The sequence below is a fragment of the Chanodichthys erythropterus genome, chromosome 24 (assembly GCF_024489055.1).
Source record: "Chanodichthys erythropterus isolate Z2021 chromosome 24, ASM2448905v1, whole genome shotgun sequence".
NCBI lineage: Eukaryota > Metazoa > Chordata > Actinopteri > Cypriniformes > Xenocyprididae > Chanodichthys > Chanodichthys erythropterus.
Window position 1 is genome coordinate 14,998,237 of NC_090244.1, and position 6,640 is coordinate 15,004,876.

Here is a 6,640-nt window from a genome sequence, read left to right on the forward strand (position 1 = left end):
CTTTCCTCGGGTTACCATCCTCAGAGCAACGGTCAAACTGAGAGGGCCAACCAAGATTTGGAACGAGTGTTGCGATGTTTGGTTTCTCAGAATCCTTCCTCCTGGAGCCAACAGCTCTCCTGGGTTGAGTACGCGCATAACTCGTTACCTGTATCGTCCACGGGCCTTACTCCGTTTGAAGGTAGTTTAGGATACCAGCCACCTGTTTTTCCGAGTTTGGAATCCGAAGTCGCGGTCCCCTCCGCTCACGCTTTTGTCCAGAGGTGTTCTCGCACTTGGAGGAAGGCTAGAACGGCTCTCCTCCAGGTGCGGGAGCGCACTAAGGCTCAGGCCGATCGCCACCGGTCAAAGCCTCCCGAATACGTCGTTGGTCAAAAGGTGTGGCTTTCTACCCAGAACATTCCTCTTCGCACCGTTTGTAATAAGCTTGCTCCTAAATTCATTGGCCCGTTTTCTGTCACTAAGATCCTTAGTCCAGTGGCAGTTCGCCTCAAACTTCCTCCGGCGTACAGGAGAATTCATCCGGTATTTCATGTGTCCAAAATTAAGCCTGTTTTTCGTTCACCATTTAATCCGCCTGCCCCGGTTCCCCCCCCTCGCCACGTCTCGTAGATGGGGAACCTGTCTATTCGGTTAAACGTATTCTGGACTCAAGGCGGAGGGGACGCGGATTTCAATACTTGGTGGACTGGGAAGGTTACGGTCCGGAGGAGAGAAGTTGGGTGCCTGCGAGAGACATATTGGATCACTCTCTTATCGATGAATTCAATCGACAGGTAACGGTCCACGGGAACGCCAGGAGGCGTTCCTAGGGAGAGGGGTACTGTCACGGTTCACAGGTCTGTGGATTCCGTTCTGTTGTTATTGTGTGTGTGTGTGTGTGTGTGTGTGGTTGTGTGTGTCTTGAGTGTCACGTGTGGTTGCTGGGCAACTCACGAGCGCTGATTGGTGATCAGCGGCAGCTGTTGCTTGTCAGCACTGCTATTTAATGTCTCTGTGTTTGTTCGTTCATTGTCGGATTGTTCTGTGTGCTCACGCTGTGTTCCTTTCAGTTCTGCCTTTCGTTTCCTGGGTTCCTGCCGCTGTTCTGAGTGGATGTTTATCTCGTCTGGTGTTCCAGCCTCTGTTCTGAGTGGATGTTTATCTGTCTGGTGATCAGCGCTGAATTGCGTTTGGGGATCAGCCCATTGTAGTCCCTGTGCCGCCAAAGAACCAGCTGTACCACAGTCTTCCGACCACTCACGTTGTTCACTTTTTCTGGTGCATTTCCTTAATAAAGGAGTTTTGTCACATGCAATTGAATCTCGAGTTTTCAATCCTGACAGTACCATCACACATCTTATCTCCATTATAAATCTAAATGATTAGATCACAATTGAAGTTATGTTTAATAGTTTTAGCATATCTAAATTGTGAAGCTTGTTGTTTATGTATTCTTCCTGCAGACATCATCCTCAAGCAATTAAAAGATGTGTCCTATAAATGCTTTCGGAACTACTCTGTACTTCAACATACTGTATCACTGAGGTAAATATTGCTACAATAATCATTTTTCAGTTATTCATTTTGGGATAAAATCCATTTTAATAGGCCTAATTTCAGTGTTCTGTTATGTGTTTTTGCAACAGAAAAAAATTACATAACAATGCAGGCTTACTGAAAAAGGTTTTTCAATGGCATGTGCTTTTCATTCAACAAAACAGTTAAAACTGAAAGAGCATTTTAATCATTATTATAATTCGTAAAAAAAGGTGAAAAAAATAGTTTTTCACAGTAGTATAAAAACTGTTCATTGTACTCTCATTTTAATTTTTAATGAAATTATCATTAAATGTCCCTTTTTTTAAAAAAAATATTCAGCATTTTAAAATAGTTTTTAAAAGGGGGTATCACCGAAATTGAGAAGCTCTTCCACTGTAATTGCCTCACTTGCTTTGTGCTTTTGTGTTTGTAACCCAATGCTTTGTAAGCCAATATTCCAACCCCCAAAACCTGGAATATTCCTTTAATTGGGTTCTCTTTCCTCTTCATTTGAAACCATAGACCAAAATGTTATGACAACGGGCTTTCCCATGGTCTTTCAGCGCTCATGGGCAAAGAAGTTTCTCTGAAAGGCTCGCGCGAGACTGAACGGAACGCGGGAAATGGAGTATACCCGAGCCTTAACCGCTCTAAATTGTAATGGACTGGAGCTCACGTTCACATCGGGAACACGGGAGCACCGCGATGCGACCGCAAAAGGCACTTTCACTTCAAGTGCACGCCACTGATAAGCATTGTAAATTAAGTATTACAGTATACACATACCAATTAAAGGCACAGATCTCCTCTCGTGCGTCCTCCACTGGATGAGGCAATATCACTTTCGTTTTTATTTCAAATATCTCTTTTATAGATGCCATCAATGTTTTTGACTTTCAAGATGTAATTACATAAATAAAAACAGTCCATAAACTATAAATCCTCACGAAAACTTCAGTCAAACCAGCTCGCCGTCAACCTGAGAGATCAGCCTCCTTACCTTAAAGTCAGGGGCGTTTCCTCCGAGTAGGCAAGGGAGGCAGTGCCTCCTCAAAAAAAAAAAAAAAAAAAAAAACAGGATGAGAAAATAATCCATATTACATATAAAACAACACAAATATTACAAATTATGACATTAAAAAGAGCACAAGTCACGCGTATTTCTTAAGGAACACTGCCAAAAAGCGACACCCGCAGGTAAAGTTACACAGAGAAGTCATGCTTTACAGTCTATGGAGTCGTGCCTCCCTTTCGTCTCATAGAAAACCATTTAAAATCATCAGACCAGATCATCAGAAATACCGCAACACACAAATAAAATATATTGTTTAAATTATTACTGCCTTTAGTTATTATTTTGGAATGAATGTAGAAATGCTTAAAACACTAACTTGATGAGACTGACTTGGTTCTGATAAATAGAACATTACATTGTTAATATAAAATTACAAAATAGAACTGTATTTTGTTTGTTTTTTTCTTTTTTGATGTACTGTAAAGTAATGTTCATTTAACATAGGCTTGACTGACAAACGATAATGTTCGGGCATGATATATATACAATCGACCTGTCCTAAAATGTTAGCAGGCTTTGATCGATGGTTTGGAAATCGCGTGTTTCTCCATTCGAGAGCGCATTTCCTGTTCACATCCGTGACAAAATAGTTGATTATTTACGAACGGAAGTGGAAATGGTCTCATTTGAAAGAAAATATCCTAAGCTAAAAGATGATATATTGTGACTGATTGAAGCAGCCCTTATCAAAAGTGCGGGGGTCCTGACCCCCCTGTCCCCCGTGCCAACGGCGCCCCTGTCCTTAACCTGGCATTGTTCACATAATACATTTGGAAGTTTTCCTATTATTTTGGGAGTGCTGTTTAAATTGGAATACCCTAAACTTATTCTACTGTAAAAAAAAAATTTCTTGATTTACCTACATATCTTATCTTTTATTTACTTTATTAACTAACCTGTAAACCCCTTTCCCCACTGTTCCACTTTATTGCTTTTAGTATATTAGTACTGTATCCACATTTTTCTATTGCTTAATTCCAGATTAATAACTTCTCCTCATGCATTCTGGTCATGTGTTATACCTTTGTTTCATGTGTTAGGTTTTCATTGGTTGATTTTGTCATATGTTAATCAGTTCTGTTTTGTTATTGGTTCATTGTTTTTATCATGCTCAGGTGTATCTTGTTTGTCATAGTCCATGTGTTTATATAACCCCTTTGTTTCCATGGTCCTTTTGTTAGCTTTGCTTTTTTCATGTAACCATGTCAAGTTCAAGTCATAGTCAAGCACTCTTGTTAATGGCATTGTTTATTTCTGTTTGTTTTGTATTTGGTTTGTGTTTTGTTCAATAAATTGCACTGTAAACCCTATGTTGCTTCTACTCAAATTATTTGAGGAAACACATCCCTGCAGTTTAATTGAGTGGCTAAAAATACTTGTTTTATCTTCAAAACTTGTTTTAAGTTGACCTAATGTGGTCTTCCCATTGAATAAATTATTTTATATATTTATTCAGATAACATAAAAGAACACTTAACTAAAATTTTCTAGTTTATATGTTGTTGCATTTCTTTTATTGAAAATGCAATATCATTAAAACAAATTATGGCTTCGCATCAACTGCAAGGTTTGAGCCCTTACATTTCATAGCTAAACTTTGATAAAATATACTGATTTAACAGCATATTAACCATATTATTATCAGTTAATAAATACATTTATAGGTGCTTGAATAATAGTAGGAATTAGTAACAAAACATAAACTGTCTGAAAATAACCAGTGACTAAACCCAAATATAAGAAAAAAGGTCTTCATGATGACAACTCTTCCCGCCTGTCTCACCACAGATATCTGGGGGGGGGGTGTTTTTAAGACCCTTTTTAGGACCTTTTTAAGACCTTTTGTAGGACATATAAAATTACTTTATATGGCCATATGGTAGCTAAACTGTAAAATGATAGAAACCCCCACCCCTCAATTTAAACAGCTTCAGTTACAGGAATTATGATATGGCGTGAACACACCTTTAATGTTATGAAGTGACGAGAATACTTTTTGTACACAAAACCAAAACAAAAATAACGACTTTTTTCAACAAATTAATCTGTCCGCTGTCATACTGCTATGCCATTTTCATTGCAGAGCTTCAGTGTTTATGTCTGAACGCGGGCTTGGTATTATAGATCTGAGGGAAGTGATCAAAAGCGATTTGGTGGACAGGACCGAATCGCTAAGGAGAAGTAACACCCCAGCTGACAGGTTGTAACAAGTGGTTACATCAGGACCTGAGGTTGGATTGATGATGTAAATGGCATGCTTCCATTATTTTATGATCTGCCTTCTGATAAGTGTGGCACATATCTTGAGGGTAGAGATGTTCAATACCTTCCCCATAAAAATGGGGTGTTTAAGTAAGGAAACACCTGGGGTATGTAACCAGGTTACTTGTTTTTTGTTGCTCTATTACTGTCTTTAACAGCATCCTGGTAGATCAAGTAACCTTGCTTTCCCTTTCAGGTACTGCAGAATCTCTCTGCTTTCTGTCACTATGGCTAGTGCTGCCTCATTAGGCTTTAAGTAGGATGGCTCCCTGGTGGACAGCAACAGCGGTGGATGAAGTACACAAATGAAAGTAAAAGTACATATACCCTAAACTATTGCTATCACCAGGGAAACTGTCTAGCTACGCCCTAGCATCCATTTAGAGCACCCTTGCAACTGATCCCATAGACTCCCATTATAAAAGGCCCAGATGGATATCTTTGCAGCACAGTGTCATAGAGGCATGGGGATGGGCTCATTTTACTCAGACAACAGTCTCTTAGGATCAATTGTGAAGCTATCAAGCCACGCCTTAACCAACACTGTCGAGCACCATAGCAACCGAAACCCAAAGAGGGATATCTTGGGGGACATGTTTATATCATCCATATTGGCAAGCAGCCTTTGGAGTATCATCATTGGCAACTGCCAAGCAAATCCCTAGCATCCAAACAGAGTACACAATCATTTAGCAAGACCCATATCTCTGCATCAGAACATCATAGAGACAAGGGGTTTGGCTCCTTTGACTCATGCTAGCAAACAGGACTTCCAACATGTTGTAAAATCTTCACCGTTGAGATGGTGATTGGCCTGATTGTCTTCAACTGTTTCTCAAAAGTGGTGTCTGATTCGTGCACAAACTGATTCTTTTCAATCATCCTGTTAAATCGGTTCACAAATCACTTCAACAATTCATTCGCGAATTGGACTGATCGTATTGCATCTATTCTCGAGTCAACAAATCACTGATTCAATGATCTATTCAGAGCGACTCTCCAGTGAACTGAATTTACAAATCTGAAAATTAGCCAAGAACTGGGGATCCTCGAGTGTGCGCACGACTGATGGTGAAAAGTAAGTCAGCCTACTAATGTTGACTTTTAGGATGAATTATTGTAACTGAAAATCACATTTAGGTCACAACTGTCAGTTGTCTTTGAACTAAATCTGCTGTAAAGGGCGATCTGTTTAAGCCCACTGAAATGATTTAACGTGACACATCCACATCAATGTGTCTACAGATCGTGATCCCGATTCAAAAAGATCAAATCAGATTTTAAGACTAACTTCAAATAACAGTTGTATCGATTACATCATTACGACACTAGGAGGCACCAAAGTGACATAAAATGCATTTGACATTGAATGATTAATTCAAAAGATTTGTTCAAAATCATTTATTCATCCAGTAATGAAACAAGTGAAGTAGTTATGAGTAAGTCATTGAAATTACATGACCTTATTATACATTTTACTGTAAATTGAGAGCATTTCCTGTGAAATTCGATTCACTTCACTAAAATAAATACAGTGGTGAGGTTTTTCAGTGTTGTGATAACATAAATTTGTATAAACCTAATTTTGCTGAACATTAGTCACATACTGCATTAGTCTTGTCAATCTAATGTATCATGTTAGCAATAAAAGTCAATAATACTAACAACAACAAAAGGAATTTCTCCAAAAGAAAAGTTCAGAACTGTTTTTAAATTGCTAATAGATTACACAGCACGACATTCCATTACATTCTTAATAATTAAACTTGAAATGTGGGTCAG